The sequence below is a fragment of the Mesoplodon densirostris genome, chromosome 1 (genome assembly GCF_025265405.1).
Source record: "Mesoplodon densirostris isolate mMesDen1 chromosome 1, mMesDen1 primary haplotype, whole genome shotgun sequence".
Classification (NCBI taxonomy): Eukaryota; Metazoa; Chordata; class Mammalia; order Artiodactyla; family Ziphiidae; genus Mesoplodon; species Mesoplodon densirostris.
This window is the reverse complement of record NC_082661.1, coordinates 97270019-97288588: the sequence shown is the minus strand read 5'-3', so window position 1 is coordinate 97288588 and position 18570 is coordinate 97270019.

Here is an 18570-nt window from a genome sequence, read left to right as displayed (position 1 = left end):
CAACCAATCGCTGAGGAGCACCACCCACCGAGCCACCGCTAATTGGCCAACCTGACCGTCAAGCAGGCGCGTCACGCAAGCAACCGGGCCGGGCGGGATGCAACCCGCGGCCGGGCTGCCGGGGTGAGTGTGAGTGTGAGCGCGACCACAGCCCGGCAGGTCCCGAGGCGCTAGCTGGGACTCTGCCACGGAAAGTTCCCAGTCCCCGGCCGCAGGTAATGGCGAGGGAATAGAGAGGTTCCCCTGTTTGCATCAGCAAATGCGAAAACATAATAGCAGCAGCGGTATCCTCTCCCAGGAGCGGGGTTTCCAATGACGCTAGCATTCTTTTTCCTTTAAGGTATTTTCCTTGCTACTGGTCGTGGAAATAAGTCACCGAGAACAGGAAAAAGTTGCAGAGGGGCCACTAATTGGCAGGGGTTACCTAATTAAGGGATTCTGTTGGAGATTGGCAGGACTTTTAAAAAACAGATACGATAAGGACTGTGTCAAACTAAGTGTGAGGGTCTGAAGGGGCTGTGTAGGAAGGGGTGAAGCTTAGGTAGGTTCTGAAAAGCCGCGGGATTCAAGCCCAGGGTTGAGGGCTGGCGGCTGCTATAGACGTGCGGCCGCGTTAGACTTACCTCTTCCCTTCCTAAACGTAAATCCACAATATTCTTACCAAATAGATTAATGCGCTTGGGGACCCGGTTTGAGCTGTGAACGCTTTGATCAGTGACTGAGGAGTTTCATCTGAGCTTCGCTTTGGAACCCGCCCGCCTAACGCCGGCCTCCCGGGCCTCTGGCTTGTTTGCTGCAAGGCGCCGCGGATATCCCTGCGCGTCCCCCCGGCCAAGTGCGACGCCGCGGCGGCGCGCACAGGCTTTTTTCTGCTTATTCTGACAATAGGAGAGCTTCCCCCTCCGCCCTCTGCTAGACCGGAGCACTGATTCTTGCCCAGCTTGGGGCAAGACCGCTGGATGAGGGCAGCTGGGCGGCGGCGAACGCGGGCGCGGGCGGAGGCGGGGGTGGGTGCATGGGCTAGGTCGCTGCACACGCGGGGCCAGAGTGTGTGTCGCTGCGGGTATCTGCGAACGCGCTTGCACATTCACGGTGCTCGCATCCATCCTTCCTGGTCCAGCGCACAGCTGTGTAAGCCCCAACGGAGTACCCTCCACCCCTCCTCCCTGGTCGCGAAGGATGCGCTTGACGAGCTCCGAGGGCTCACTCCTGAGGCGCGGGGGCAAAGCGGCGCGTAAACGCACCCACTTCCTGTGAAGTTGAAATAGAGCGCGAACTCTTCAATGCTAGAGAGTGGATTGAATGTTAATTCTCCAAGAAAAGATTAAAAAAACCCACAAAACATAATTTTGTATTAATTAGTGGGCTGTAAGGGGTTGTTTATTCAAACGCAAGCAGCCCTTGTTCAGTTTCCTTCTTATGCCACAGGATGGGAAGGTCCCTTGGGGCTTCCTGGTAATGAATGACCTGAGAGCAACACCGCCACAACCTGCGGGAAAAGGAGAGTCGTTTCCCCGACCCCGAGGTACGTTGCCATTTCCTCCTGGCGGGGAATTAAGGAGGGCGAGTGGCCATGGACGTGATTATAGACTGAGGCATGCCCCTGCGAGTGCGTGTCTGCTGCCCTAGCCCCCCGCCCCCTTGGCTCTTTCATGGAGATGGGTCCTGCCTTTGAGCTGTTAGAAGGAAAGGATGCCAGCAAAAATGGCTAATCCTTTTCCAGCTGCAGTAAATTGACGACTGGCCAAAGCCAAGCGAATACCGCTGCAGTTGAAATGACTTTAGCATCACGTCTGCGGCTGCGAATGGAGCGTCAGTTTATAAAAGGACCTGTGGATCAATGAAAAGGAGATTATAGTGTATCTGAATATTAATAACGGCATTGCATCTGTACTTTCCACCCCTCCCCCTCCCTGTTTTTTCTTTAGATCTGAAGGATTGAAATGACACGTTTTGAGGTCTTCAAGCTGACTCATCAGAATCCTGGACTTTTTTAAATGACGGTAATTTTCTAATATTTCATTTGTACATACGGAAACACTTGTGTGTGTGCCCGTGTGCGCGCATGTTTGCGTGTGAGAGACATGCGGCTGAATGACAGTGCAGATCCGGAAATTGTTTGCGGGAGACGGTTTGTGCTCTCAAGACGTAGATGAAGTTTGAGCCGACTTTGGACGTTCGCTGAGAGCCAGAGAGCTTCCCGAGGTGGAGATGAGAACGTGGAGAGATGGCCAGATTTGCCTGTAAATAATCACTACATCCACTGTTAACGCTTGAGCTGCATTTTTTTTTTTTTTTTTTTTTTTTGGTAGCAGTTGTGTTTGAAAGGGGAACTCTCGCCGCAAACGTGGGTTACAGGCGTCTCCTAGCGGCGAAAGCAACACAGGGCAAGCCGGAGAATTTCGCTTTGGAGCTCTCATTCGACAGGGCTGGCCTGTTGGGGGCTCTTCAGGATTTCTTGGGTCGCAGAGGCCTGCATTCACGCCGGCGACGCCGGCCGGGGTCCTCTAGAGGTCTCGCCTCTGACTTCTAGTCTCCGAGGCGCCGTGGTATCGGCGGGGTGACGACAGGGTCTTCCGCCTGGGAGACCAGACGCGAGCCTAGCCGTCCGCCTCCGTCTGGGTAGCTCCGGCCAAGGGCAATTGCAAGAGTATTTTGTCCCGGGCCAAGATTCAGACGTTGGCATCAGCACCCTTACTGCCTTACTTGCCTCCTTACTCTGGAACCTTAAACAGCCCGTCCCCCACTCCCCCCACTTCACCCACGAAACAAAACCACACTTTAAATCTGCCTTTTAAAAATGCTTTTGAAATGAAACCTATGTACTTTTTTCCTAGCTGTGTCAATCCAGCAGATTTCCCCCCTTCTCCTTTTTCACTCGGCGGAACCCAGAATGTAGTGAGGCCGTGATTACTTAGATAGCAGCTTCGGCGGGGGGGGTGGGGGGGGTGGACGACCTCTTTGAAGTGCAGAATACAGTGCAATGCAGCGTACTTCGACCCCTTCCCCCCCAATTATTGAAACCGCCCTGGAGAACCAACTCCTAACGTATCCCTCCCCCAAATCCTACGCCCCCTCCAGGGGCGCCAACCATCTGGGCCCAGACAAATCGTATCCTAAAGCAGATGGGGAAAGTAGCTATTATTATTTGGAGGGGGGTTATCAAAATCAATTTTCATAAAAAATCCTGGTAGGTGTGTGAGTGATTATGCACCCTCGTCTATTTCATTGTCCTCTAAGGGCAGCCGAATGGGGAGGGGGGCGCTAAGGATCTCACCGTCGCGTTTTAAGTACATAGTTACAAACTTTGAAAGCAGCTAACCGGGCTGCTTTCTTCCCTACCCTTTTCTGTAAAAGGCGGGAGGGAAACAAGTTTGTTAACCAGCGTTTGGATGAATGAGTGTTTGCAGTGATTTAATTTGACTTGAAAGCAATTTGTTTCTAAATCCTCTTATTATTGCAGTGTGCCCAGAGCTTTGAGAGAAAAAAAAAATTTTTAAGAAATGGAAGAAAAAAATTTAAATTGTCAATAAGGAGTCTTTCAAATGCCAGGTCCCTGCCAGGGTTGAGCTGAGTGGTTCCTGGCACTTGTCATTCCCAGCAAGCACAGTGCAGAGAGCAAATGCAAAGTACCTGGAGTGTATTGCATCTCGAATGGGTAACCATGAAATCAGTTTATTTGTAGTAATGTAACCTAACTTAAGAGGTGGGGAGGCAAGGCTTTGGAGCCAATGCCACACTGGTCGTTCTTGTTCATCTACAGTAGAGTGAGTGTTGACTAGAGTTTCTGGAAAAGATTTATAGCATATACATGCTATTGTAAGCATTCAGGTAACTCTTTTGTTACTGTGTTCTAAACCTTTGGACCCAACAGAACAAACCAAACCACGTTTCGCGGGCTGAGAATACCAGCTCTTAAGTGTTACTTGATATTTGAAGTAGAACCGTTCTTCTCCATTTTGTTTAACCTTATTAATATTGGTGTGGCTTCACATTTCAGTGTCTTTTCGATTATCAGACAGGGCCAGCATTTTGTTAAACTCTAACCAGTGAATTAAAAGCACTGATGAGCTGAAGCAGCCCTTTAATGCAAAATGACAAATTGCACTTAAGCAATACATGAACAAGAAAATGATTTATGGATTTTTACAATGGTCTGAGCAAATGAAAGCAACATGAATTATACATCCTAAATGCTCACGATATCATTTTCTAATAATACTGTTTCAGATGCTCTATACTCTTATCCTTTCTATAAGAGATATTGATCAGTAAGAAGTCCAGGAGTATTTTTAAATTAGGCAACGGTGTTTGATACTGGTTCCAAATACATATATGTTTCCTGAGTATGGGGTGGGTGATCAACATTGACACAGTAACATTCTTGTCGGCTCCCTCACGTATTGTGTCTTTTAGTGACAAATAGGTAGTCCTTTGGAAACTTATGTTTTGTTCCATACCTTATTTCAACATGTAAATAAAGAGATCTGATATGGAATGACAATCTTTATTACATCATGACCTCTTTTTCTGAAAATCAAAATGCATTACCTCATCTTATCCTTTTCTTAAAAATTGCTTTGAATAGTGAAATATCTGATTTCTCCAAAATGTCTCTTATCCTCTTGATATTGGTTTATCCTGTCTTTTTTTTTAGAACATTGTTTAATTCCTTAGTGTGTTAAAGACACACCTGAGTGAGTAAAAATGTCATGTGCCTTAGTTTTTTTGGCATTAGTAGACAGAATAAATCTATGGCTGTCTTAAATTACAGAAAAATACTCAATCAGATAATATTTTGTGTAGTGCCTGTCTGAAAAAATTTTAGTTACTTCTGTGTTATGATGAGTGACTACTCCTAGCATTTTTATTTAATCATTTATGGCTTATATAACTAAATATTTTGGGTGTGTGTAGAATTTTAAGTGAAGACATTGTCCTTACTGTATTACATACTCAACCGGAGGAAACTTCTAATTACCCAGAGGCCTCTAGAGTCACATTATTAATCTTAATCTTAATGATCCAGGTTTATTTAAAAAAAGAAAAGAAAAAATTGAATCCCAACCTCTGCTTTTGAGAGCATTAATAATTACTCTTACTGAAGATTACTGAAATCAATGATGTGATTAGGATTGTAAATAAGAACTACAAGACATCACATTTAAAAAGCCAGCTGCTTTGCTAACAGGGATGATGTATGGGTTTTACTGATGGGGCCCAGAGGTAGAAATGAAGCTTTAAACATTAAGGTTGATATAGAACAATTTCAAAAATTAATTGCAAGCCCTGTTTAAGTTTATATGAGTAAGAGAAAAGATGTCTAGAAATCTCTCTTTTTTCTTCCCCAGGGAGTTTGCTTCTTATTTGACAGTGATACAGTCAACATAATACTAGTGTTTGTCTGGAAAGTATAAATTGTTTTCTTAAGGGGAAGCCCCTTGATTTTATGAATACAGAATGAGATTACTCAAATCGTGATTAGGGTTACAAGTTATAGCATTATTTTCTGAAGGGTTTGAAAAACGTTATTGGAGACAGGCACCATGGAAAGAATATGCAACATAGAGTGAGAATTACATTAGTAATTAGAATTACGATAGTAAACAGAACAAATAGTAAAGCAGATACTTCAGTTAAAAAAGGTATCTCTCTCAGTTTGGCTAGTTACTATAACTCTATAAGAAACTTGATTTCTATGATGTCTTATTTAAATAGACTGGGCAATGCTATACTGTAAAATGCTTTATTTGATTGCAGTTTCTTGGGTTTTTTTATGTGAAAGTGACTCATGGTTTTTAAACAGCTAGTATATGCCAAGCATTCTTAGATAAGTTGTGGTATTTTCCCCCATGTCTACAGGTAATATCATCCCAACATTATAGGTAAGGATACTAGGATGTTCAGAATTTAAATATCTCACCAAATTAATACAAAATTCAGATCCAGGCCTTTTGATGCTCAGGTTGAGTCTCGTTTTACTACACCATGATGTTTTCCTAGTCTATCTGATTGAATTTACTTAGGAGGTAAAACAAAAAATGAATTAATTTAGAGATTAAAGATGGAATTCAGGGCTTCCCTGGTGGCGCAGTGGTTGAGAGTCCGCCTGCCGATGCAGGGGACATGGGTTTGTGCTCCGGTCTGGGAAGATCCCACATGCCGCGGAGTGGCTGGGCCCGTGAGCCATGGCCACTGAGCCTGCATGTCTGGAACCTGTGCTCCACAACGGGAGAGGCCACAACAGTGAGAGACCCGTGTACCACAAAAAAAAAAAAAAAAAAAAGATGGAGTTCATCCAGCTTTTGTACTAACAGAAGTACTGATTTTATGCTAGTCAAAATGGCTGGTACCTTACTGAGTTGAGCTATGAAGGAATTCATAAATATATTTGAGGAGGTTTTTTTTTTTTTTTTTTTCTTTTGAGGTTTTATTAGGAAACCAAAACTTGAATACATTTTCTTACAAGTGAAAGAGATTACAAATCATCCATCTCTTTCTCATGCTGAAGTGCCTGGCATGGGGATCATAGGGATTTTAATGACTGAAAATGGAAATTGATAAAACAAACATGTCCAAAAGGAAGGCACCTCTGCTTTATCCATTCCTGAAACACACCATGTTGATCAATGGCCCAAGAAGTATTGACTTGTTCATTTAGTTTATTAGAGATTGTTAACAGCAAAAACTAAGAAGTGTACCCATTTTACACAAAGCAAATATTAGTGTTTTTATCATATATTTCTGAACTGGTCTTTAAAAGGGAAACTGTTTTGTTAAGCAAAATTTCAACCATCATTTTATACTAATTTCTTCAATGTTGCTCTGAAAAAAATGTTTTAATTTGAAATTGCTGCAAATTAAACAATTAAATTTATGTGACGATCTTGTGCCAGCAGGAAATGAAAGGAAATGACTTAAAAACATTTTTAAATATGGAAAGAATTAACCAAAGGAAGATGATTATGGAATCTTATTTACTTACTATAAGTAAAATATGTATTACTGTTTTGGTAGTAAGTACTGACAGAAGAAAAATATCATATTTCTTCTAGAAGTGTGCCCAATTATTCAGAATATGTGTAATGTAGGCCCTGTAAGTTAGGTTCTATATCTGACTCATTTCTGAAGGCACCCAACTGTGGCAGGTGATGATACATTAAATTATGAAGAATTAAACCAAATTGGGCTCAAATCCCTGCTTCTCCAAATATTTGAACTTGGCCAAATTACTTAACTTCTTTGAAACACTGTCAAAGTGTGTTAAACGCTCTAAACATCTGTTAGAATATGATGATATATTTACCTTGTTGAGTCATTGTGAGGCTTAAACTGAAATGATATATGTAAAGTTCTCAGCCCATAGTAGCCTTTCAATAAATATTAACTATTATCATAGCAAGATTTTTTGAATGAGATAGTCCTTAACTAAGATATTTATTGCAAATAATTAGTACTGATTTTCCTGGTGGTTTTATTTTCTTCATGAAACACAAACTAAAGTATTTACTTTGAGGACAACTTTACATTGTCCTTATTTTGCAGGAGATTATAATTTTAAAGAGAATGTAAGTAATAAACGAAGAAGACCAATCTAACTAAATTTTAATTAAGCATCAAAACATAAAAATCAATGAGCTTTTCTTCATAATCATGTTGCTTTAACACTTTTATTTTCTTCTAGGTAAGTTTAAATTTTCTGTAAGTTTTAATTTATATGATAAAACTTATGTGTAGATTTATAAAATCATTTTAATGAAAACATGGTGTTTCAATGTAAAATACCATTTTTTAATTTCTATATCAAAATTTTAGGATTAAAGGACTCTTATTTGACATATTCATGATTTTTCCTCCAATTCCTTGACGTAGAGTCTTAATGCCTACTACTATGTTCATGCTGATGAGTACTAAAATTCTCAAAATTAAAAACGAATTGGTGGGGCTTCCCTAGTGGCGCAGTGGTTGAAAGTCCGCCTGCCGATGCAGGGGACACGGGTTCGTGCCCCGATCCGGGTAGATCCCACATGCCGCGGAGCGGCTGGGCCCGTGAGCCATGGCCGCTGAGCCTGCACGTCCAGAGCCTGTTCTCCACAATGGGAGAGGCCACAACAGTGAGAGGCCTGCATATCGCAAAAACCAAACACACATACAAAACAAACAAACAAACAAAAAAACCGAATTGGTGAAAATCACTTAAAGTAGAATGAATTTATTAGAATAACCAGTTCTGAGCCTCAAGCCTCGTGTATTTGACTTTCTCTTCAACATTCTCCTCTTTGCTATATTTCTGTCTAGCATTGCCATTATTAGTATTCTCCTTGGTAGCTTCTTATACTTTTAGAAACAAAAACATGCATTGGTGCTTGTGTGATAGGAGCACAGCTAGCTGTAGGGATACTGAAAGAATGGAAAACAAGGTAAATCATGGATATATTTCTCCAGAATTCATCCTCAATTTGATAAATAAAGAATATGCATAAAATGTTTTAATAACTTCATTAAACAGCATGGAAAATACATTTAAACATATAATGACTATGAATGCTGAGTGCATAGGGAGTAAAGAAAAGACTAGAATAAAAACATTTAATTAAGCAAAGATTTCCAGAAAAGGGCAGTTTGTGTTAACGATTTTAAGGGCAATAGTACTACAGATTAGCAGAAAGAAATATCTGAAACAGGTTAAAGGAACTTGCACAGTAAAGAAGTGAAAACAGTGATAGCAAAAAGCTTTTCTATGGAGATCATAAGAACAGCAAATTAAGCTTTTCAATTACAGGCCAATATCCTGACTTCAGACCTAGTTACTTAAATCTATGATGCCAGGCGGCTTCAATTTTGTTTCATTGTAGTTATTGCTCCCCATCCTCACCCTCAAGAACGTGGTCAGATTTAAGGTCAGCAGAGATGGGTGAGATCCTCATTTAACATTCACACCTGAGTAATACTTTTGGTATGGATTGGGCTAACGGCCAATGCTCAGCCTTAGAATTATGATAAAACCTAATATCATTGCTTGTTCATTAGCATATATATTTGAGAATCTTGGCTGCTGCTTCTAATTTAATGGTGAAGTGATGATAGCTGCTTTTCTCAAAATATTTTTAGAATCTTGTCTGATTAGACTACCTAACCAAGTATCTAATGTAACAAGATCATATTTTCATTCTGCTGGGCAGAATAAGGGAGAGAAGTATTGCTTAAGCCCAATGAACCTAACAAACATTCAGGTGAATAGTCACACTTTTGATAGATTTGTTGGCTGCATAATCAATGCTTAATAAAGACGTGCTGACTAAATGAATGAATGCTTGACTTTTTAACTTTCCACTACTATTCATCTTAAAAATATGTCTAAGATATTATACTCAATTCCAAAGGCTATACTTTTAATAATCTGTATTTGAGAAAGGTCTTTTAAGTTGGTTATTTCAAAGAAACCTTACTTAAAATGGAAAATCCACTGTACATTACAAGTGTGTTCAAAACACTTGATCTCTCACTTACAACTCATGAAATGCATTCCTTCTCTCTCTGAACTGCTAGTATTCAAAAGTGATGTACCATATTATAATGTTCTTTGTTTTCTAGTTTTCATCTTCTTTTGTATATACTATATTGACTGTATAACTATGACCAGAGTAAGTACAATGGCCAGTATTCTGAATTGTTTTATTCCTTTCATAAGGTCAGAATGACAAGCTAAGAAGGAGTCTTCTGCAATTAGAATGTTAGATGTTAAAAGTAAATATGGCTGATATGGGAGGGCATTTGCTGCCTTAGGTAGAATCAGGAGATATAATTTAGAAGTGTTTCAGGGTTAAGTTAAAAAGAAAGGTTGATTGACTTGATAGATTCAAAGCAATGTCCTGAATTTTCAGCCAGAGCGGACACTTTTTTAAAAAAATAAATAAATTTATTTATTTATTTTTGGCTGTGTTGGGTCTTTGTTGCTGCGTGAGGGCTTTCTCTAGTTGTGGCGAGTGGAGACTACTCTTAGTTGCGGTGCGCGGGCTTCTCATTGCGGTGGCTTCTCTTACTTCGGAGCTCGGGCTCCTGGTGCATGGGCTTCAGTAGTTGTGGCACACAGCCTCGGTAGTTGTGGCTCGCGGTCTCATAGAGCACAGGCTCAGTAGTTGTGGTGCACAGGCTTAGTTGCTCCGCAGAATGTGGGATCTTCCAGGACCAGGGCTCGAATCTGTGTCTCCTGCATTGGCAGGTGGATTCTCAACCACTGTGCCACAAGGGAAAGCCGGGGACACTGTCTTGATTCTAGTTTCTCTGTTCTTCAGTTGCATGAAATGAAGGAATGTCAGTTCCAAAAAAAGACTGTTGATCACCATACTATACATATATTTTTCTTTTCTTATCCCCCAGCTTCCTTTTTCATAACTAACAGACCTGTATTGTTTGTGGTTTAGATATTATGGAGTTTAGAAATAATTCTGTAATTAGGCTAGTAATTATTTTATGCATGCAGAGTAATCTGAGGGCTTCCCTGGTGGAGCAGTGGTTGAGAGTCCGCCTGCCGATGCAGGGAGCACGGGTCCGTGCCCCGGTCTGGGAAGATCCCACATGCCGCAGAGCGGCTGGGCCCATGAACCATGGCCACTGAGCCTGCGCGTCCGGAGCCTGTGCTCCGCAACAGGAGAGGCCACAACAGTGAGAGGCCCACGTACAGCAAAAAAAAAAACAAAAACAAACAAAAACAAACAAACAAACAAAAAAACAAACAGAGTAATCTGAGAGGTTTTTCACAGGCTAATAAAACCGGGATTAGTTGACCAGAATGAAAGGGTTTAAGTATAAATATAAGGTACACACACAGGTTCACACATGTAAGAAAAAAAAGAGAACAGTAGTTAAAACCATGTTTTTCGTATAAGAAAATATATTAACATATCAGTGAAACAGGATAGATCAAAGTTGAAGGATACTATATGTTTGCTTGATTTACAGTGGAAAAGTTCCATGTCTGTTGTGAAAGGAAAGGTTAAAGTTTTTCATCTCATACATATACAAAAATGAACAGCAGATGGATTTCAGAATTAACTCTAAGTATAAACCCATGGCATAACTAGATCTGTAATAGTATTTGGCAGCCTAAATAAAGAGGTAAACTGAGGCAAGCTTGAATTACCAGGAATTGAGTTCATTTGGGAATAGCAGAGGATTACTATTGGAAAACACAGACCTTAGCAACCTACAGGGATGTCTGTTGAGGGTCTTAAGCGGGACGCATTTACGAGCAAGGAGCGCAAAGAGCGGGAGTCCAGCCAGAGTCCAAGCTGTAAATTCATTAGCTTGAGTATGGAGGGGGATTGATGGCGGCTGTTCATTGGCCAGGAGATGTTTCCGTCTTATGCAAATCAGGCGTTTATGGGAAATCAGTCTCTCAGTACTCATGTTCTATTTTCCTGAGGGCATGTTGGTGAGACTATCCTTTTCATAACTTCCTTTTCCATTTAATATACTTTCACATGTCGAATATTTACACCCATCCAGATAGGTTCCTTAAAAGAGCTTAACGTTGTGTTGTTCAGGTCTACTCCAAAAAGCAGGAAAAAAAAAAAAAAAAAACCCTAACAGACGGCAGAAATGTGAAGCTCGTCAAGTGGAGAGTAGTCGGGACCTACTCCTATAGGTAGCATCCGCCAACTGAAACTGCTGATGGTGGCAACAGATGGAGAGTCTAGAAGGAGAAATCCAGGCTTGAAAGTTTTGGACATCTATGTTACTGCAAGGTGAGTCCCTTTTGACATTGGTGTGGGAAGAGGGGGAATTAGGATTGTTAGCTTTTCTGTATATTCTTCACTAGCAGGATAAAAAAAAATAATCCTTATTTTCGTTATTGAGATTCTAGAAACTCTAGGAAGAGGCTTCTTTCAGTTGGTGAGTCCTTAAATAATGAGACCTGTTTTTCAGATTCCAAGTGGAGAGTCCTTTTGGAATGCTGACATATTTCTAACATGCATAGATAGTTTTGACAATCTCTTCTGATTGGGGAAAAGAAAAACCTAAGTTACTGGTTGTTTTATGGTTGTTTCTTACTGAAGTTCACATTAGGATTTTTCTATAAGTTTTTTGTTTCTAATTTATGTTTTAGTATATTGTTCCTTATTTGATCACTGTATTTCTTAAAATTGTGTTTATCTCAGAAAGGTAGAAAGTGAGTAGATATCAACCTAGAACATATGATTTATTTTTGAAATCTATTATTCGTTATCCTGATTCTTTTTTAAAAGCACATCTGAAATAAGCTCTGTTGAGATGAGAAAATTTATTTACAATTTAAAAATGAATGCCCCTTTAAAAAACTGATCTTCTTCTTCCTCCATAAAGTGAGTAGTTTGGGTTTAGCTGGCATTCTCATAAGTTATGTACTGTTTTTATGTTTAAAATGAAGACATGCATGGGAACATGAGATCTGATTCGTAGATCAGAGACTGTAACAAGAACTCCTCTATTTATTTCTGTGCTCTTAAATTTTACCCACATATGAAGATGAGCTTTAGATGTAAAGGCAGAAATGTTATTGCTGTTAGAGTTTTATTTCAACTTTAATAATTATGAATAAAATAGATAAAGGAAAAAATAAAGGCTATGTCATTTAAGGACATCATTTTAATATGGTGCTGCTGTATTAAATTGCTGATGGTTACACAGTCCCTGTAGAATTTTTATTGTGTTCAGGAACATCTGTGCATTTCCTTCTATCTGAGAAGAATGTGTTATATTTCAGTGAATTATAGGTGGCAGTATACACAGCTAAATTCCATGTTTTATTGCAAGTATATAGAAGATATTTCAGTTGGTTAACAATTTTATATTTAAGCTTTTTGTCATTTTAGCCCCATTTTAAACTACTCCTTCCTTTTTGTTGTTAATATAAGCACATCAAAATAAACTCCCTTAGATAAGAGAGGGCTCTTGTGAAGTATTTTAAGTACCAGGTTTATTCTGAAACATTGTTAAGAAGTTTGTTTCTTTTTAACATTATTAAATAAAGATACATTAGAAAGAGTATTCACTGACCAGTTGATTTAATGTTAAAATCAGAATTTTAAAGCTGAAAGGAATTTTGGAATTATATTTCAAACCGAAGACAGAGAAATTTTTATTCTGTCTCTTTACATTTTCTGTTTTAAAAGTTACAGGCAAATATGATTTGACTGCTAAGTGGTAAAAATGCAATACCTTCTTGATTTAATGTCCTGAGGTGTGATAGCTATCTCTGAGAATGTTAAGTACAAAATTGCTATTCTTCATGCCTGCTATCTACTGTAAATGCATTATATTCATGAGAACAATAATACAATTATGAATGAGGTAGCAAAACAATAAACGTTAAATTGATGATCGATAGCCATACTGTGGCATCTCATGGAGAATAAGAAAGTTAGGCATTACAGCAGTACATTGAAACCATTCCTTCCAGAGACTTTCAGAAGGTGCACTCAGGGTTTCCTGAACGTTACCCACAGACAAGTGGGGGAGGGTGGAGGATGGGAAGGGACAGTGGAAGTGAGAGCCCAACAGGCAAGCAAGTTTTCCTGTTTTGTTTTACTTATTGAACTTTGTGAAATATCACACCCCTTTCCCTTTTAAACTAAAATCCTTTTATCTAATCCAGATTCTTCAGGTATAGAGGAGAAAATTGAGAGCTGAGTAGATTCAGACACTTACCCAGAGACAAGTCAGTAATTATCAGTGTAGGGCTGACATTACACATTACTACCATGGATAAGTAAGCAGTCCTAACTTCCTATTTATGTTTTCTCCTGTATTTCTTATTTGTTTGTTGCCTTTTTCCTCTTTGCCATCATAATTTGTTTATTCATCTTAATGCACTCAATTACTTTGCAACTATTGGCCCATATGTAGCTTATAATTTTCAAATAGATGTACTTGCTTGCATATGCTCGCATTACTGCTGGCCAGTTGTTTTAGGATCATTTGGTTCTCTCAAGCTGATATATAAGCATGATTAATTCCAATATGAAATAAGCAGAAAAAGAAATTCAGATAGAAACTATTTCTTCAGATGTCATTTTTCCTGCCTTTTCCAAGGTCAATAAGATAAATTCTCTAAGCTTGAATGTTTTTAAAGTGTTTTCTAAGGAAATTTATTGTTTTTTGATGAGGTATAAGTTCTCCAGCATTCGGAAGTCTGAACGCTCTTAGGCATTTGGAGTTTAAAAAAGGAATAAACCTTTAGAAACCCAAGGAGACTTTGGCTAAATGTATTGAGCTAAGTTCATCTTTAAAATAAAGTGAAGCCATGAAAATCTGCTAAAATAGGAGACTAACCCAAGGTCTCCTTTTTGGGTTGGAGAAATGCAGTGGGCCCCAGGTTTTATCCTCCCTATTTTTGAATAATTTACTCTCCTGGATAGCTTCTGAGTGAAATAGCAAGTTAAGTATGAGTATCCTTTAACCTGAAACAAATATGCTTAGAGCTAACCTAATCCCACTGGATATGTCTTCCTAAAATGTTTTTAAGAATATATTGGTTGAGATCTCAATCCTTCGCACTATTGATGCTTAGGTTTAATAAAAAAATAAACATCTTCAAGATGTGGGTATTGCAATATAAGTACAGCTGACTTATTTTGCATATTTGGCTAGGGCCTAAGAGAAAAAAATGATCATTTCTTTAGGTTGTGCTTGCATAGACCTATATTATAATCTAGATTTTAGACCTTTTTAAACTTTTTATGCACTCACATTTATTAACTATAGGGCCCTCCAGAAGCTAATAATGTGTAATGCACCATGTAACTTGAATTTGAAATGAAAAATGGCAAGAACTTTTGATTGATTGATTAATTCATTTATTCATTCAAGAAATACATATGGGGCCTCCCTGGTGGCGCAGTGGTTGAGAGTCCGCCTGCCGATGCAGGGGATACGGGTTCGTGCCCCGATCTGGGAGGATCCCATATGCCGCGGAGCAGCTGGGCCCGTGAGCCATGGCCGCTGGGCCTGCGCATCCGGAGCCTGTGCTCCGCAACGGGAGAGGCCACAACAGTGAGAGGCCCGCATACCGCAAAAAGAAAAAAAAAAAGAAATACATATGGAGCACCTACCCATGTACCTTAGTATTTAGTGCTTGGAGTACATTATGAATAAAATAGACAGATGTTCTCCACTTCGTGTGTGTGTGTGTGTGTGTGTGTGTGAGTGCGCGCGTGTGTGTGCGTGTGTAATAAATAAATAAATAAATAGTCTAGTATCTTAGAAGGTGAAAAGTTCCATGGAGAATAGGAAAAGTAGAACGGTTTAACAGGATCTCTTAATTTAAAATTAAGGACTTTTGTCCCCTCAAATCTGTGAGAGTAATAGAACTCCGACATGAAGTAGAGTGGGTTATTACTAAGTGCCCATGTTTGTTTCACCATGAGAAGAGAAAACAAGCACAACTTTACATTTTTTTTTTTAAGTTTTCTTTCAGGAGTTGCTTTAAAGTAGATTTCTCATTAGCTGCTAAACTGAATATTTTCCCACTAGGCAATTTGCCCCTAACACTGAATTAGTGGGAGAACCATTAAAATAACTCTGTCATTTAATGACAAGAAGGTTTTTAAAGTAAAGGTATATCTACGTGGGATGTCGAGTTGGTTTCAGTTTTTTGATAGTTGCTTTTTTTTTTCCCCCACCAGAAACATAAGGCAGTATTTAAGCAGATGTATTGGTGGAAGCAAAACTTGGATTTAGGATATTAAGTCCCCAGCAGGAGACTTTAGAAGAATTTCTTGGTTGCCTCGATAAAACCCCTATCTTCTCCATGGGGAATAGTTAAACAATTATAACAATAAAGAAATTAAAGCAAAGAAATATCTAGTGGCTGTTATTTGAGCAAGTACATTTCACGGGGAAACCGATGATAAACAACTTTGTCAAATGTGACTGCTCTAAGAGCCTACCTCCATTGACCTTTGCAAAAATAGGACTTGCATTCAAGTTGTAATGAAAACGCTTAAACATGCTAAATGTCAGTATGATGGACTCTTCTAGAATGTGCTATCTGCTAATAGTATAGCTGTTCTGCCTGTACACACTTTATAGGGTTTCTCTCAACTCATTGTTATATAGTTAGACGAAGAGTGGTCTTAGAACAAGTAATGTCCTCTGTCCTTGCAAAACGTGTAAGTGCAAAATGCTCACTTTTGTAGTGCTCTGGATGATTTTCTCCTGCTAAAATTTCGTTGTTTGATTTTTACCAGTATGCCTATCTGCCAAGCTTATTTATTTGCTTACTAACTTCACACATTTATTTACTCACTTATTAAGAAAAATATGAACTGAACTCCTTTATGTTTGGGACATTGTGCTAAGTACTTATAGAGATCTGAGTAAAAATGTTTTCACGTGAAAGGCGGGACTGTGGTATTGTTAGTCACAGTACGCAACTTGAGAACCACTAGTTCTAGGTTATAACTGTATATAGATTAAGAAAGGAGAGATGGATGATAGTGAAGACATAGATAGTAGTGTCACTAGGTTTGGAAGCAGAGAAACTGGATTGATTCAATTAGGTGTTACACATGTGACAGTCATAATGATGACAAAGAGAAAATGTTACATGCTGTTGTTTTTATTCCTCTTAATAAGGCAGAGGCATTTAAATACATTTCAGAATTATTTCAACACAGTGGTCCTTTATGTGAAATTAAAAACAAATTACATTATTGATAATAATTGTTCACATTTATATATTCAAGTAGTTTGTAAAGTTTTTAAAGTTCTTTTGTAAAGAAAATTACTTTGAATGGATGATTTTATTTTTAGACATGGATGGATAAATTATATCATTACAGATTTTATTCAATCTATTTATTTAATTGTTCCATGTATATTTTATCTTACTGGTTTGCTGCAAACCTGTTTTCTTTCTGTGAAGAATTTCTTATACTTTATAGAGTTGCAATGCAATTAATTATCTAATCCTTCTAAACATTCAAAGAATGATGTGTAAATCATTCTTCCACCTGTATGCAATGAGTTCTACTTTTGTACAACATATATAGAATTATTTTATACATACTTAGCTGTGGATGTCTAATTTCTAACTAAATTTCATCCCATAGAGTTGGAATGTTTTAGTTTCTTCAGTTTTATATTGTAGTTTCTATAGAATGATTGTGAAATTTCATATAATACCTTTCTGGGAGAAATGAAAGTAATTAAGAAGCACAAAGGTACCTATTTAATTAGCCTACTTGTATCCTCAGAGGAATCTTTAGTTGTGAAAAGTCTGAGGGAGCTTGCCCTTAGTTAGTTGACTCAGAGCATTTTCCACTTTTTACATTTCTCCTCACTTATTTGGTTTAGTTCTGTTCTCCAAAATGACTCACTAAAAAATTCCAGACTATATAATTTCTCCTAAGTAATATTTTATTGAAGACTATAAATCTGTGGTCAAATCCAGGATCAATATCAATCCTGTTTTGTTACCAGCAAGGCATTGAATGTATTTTTATGATAAGAAAGTATTCAAATATGTAAATATATCTCGTTGATCTTTAAGAGTAAGGAAGTTAATATGCTGACATCTATTGAATAGTTCAAATGCAGTTTGAGAGCTGCTTAATCTTCTTTTCGTGTGGATATTGCTAAACCACAGGTATGGAGAGCTTGGCTCACAAATAGATCCTTCCTTCCCTAGATGACTGTAGTATTTACTAAGATGAACTTTATCTGTTTCAGCTTAATATTTCTTTGAAAGGGCAGTCCTAATTTAGAAGCAAGTGAATAAAAGGAATCATGCTTTTAATTACTTTTAGAAAGGAACTTAATTCTTTCCTCTTTGAATACTCTAAATTAGATTAAACTTTTTGGGGAGAGACAAAACAGAGGGGAGTTGCCAGTGGAGAAGTGTTTCGAAGCCAAAAGTAAGTTACCAATCCTTTTATGGAATAAAGGAAACTGAGAAAAACAGCAGCTGCCATTTCAGCTCAATAACTCTGGTACCTCCTAGTGAAATTATTTTGAGACTGCTGAGTAGAAATAGTTTAAAGGTCTATTGTAAAAGAAACAAGAATTTTATTCATTAATTAGACTCTTAGACTCGTCAGAGACTGCTTTGAGTTTTGCAGAAATGAATAACCTTTTATTCCCTGGTTATAGTTAAATCCTTAAACTCATTTGATTTCCTGTGCCCCATTCCACTTCACTTTAAGGTTTCACCTTTACAAATGCATTATACTAGGCCAGTCCCGGAAAGGTTTTCATTTCCCTTTCACTTTAGTAAAAACCAGAGTAACTTTGTAAAATTAACACACAACGGGGGTATATAAATTGCAGAATTGAAGTCTCTTTTTTTTTTTTTTTTTTTTTTTTACATCTTTATTGGAGTATAATTGCTTTACAATGGTGTGTTAGTTTCTGCTTTATAACAAGTGACTCAGTTAAACATATACATATGTTCCCATATCTCTTCCCTCTTGCGTCTTCCTCCCTCCCACCCTCCCTATCCCACCCCTCTAGGTGGACACAAAGCACTGAGCTGATCTCCCTGTGCTATGTGCGTGCTTCCCACTAGCTATCTGTTTTACGTTTGATAAT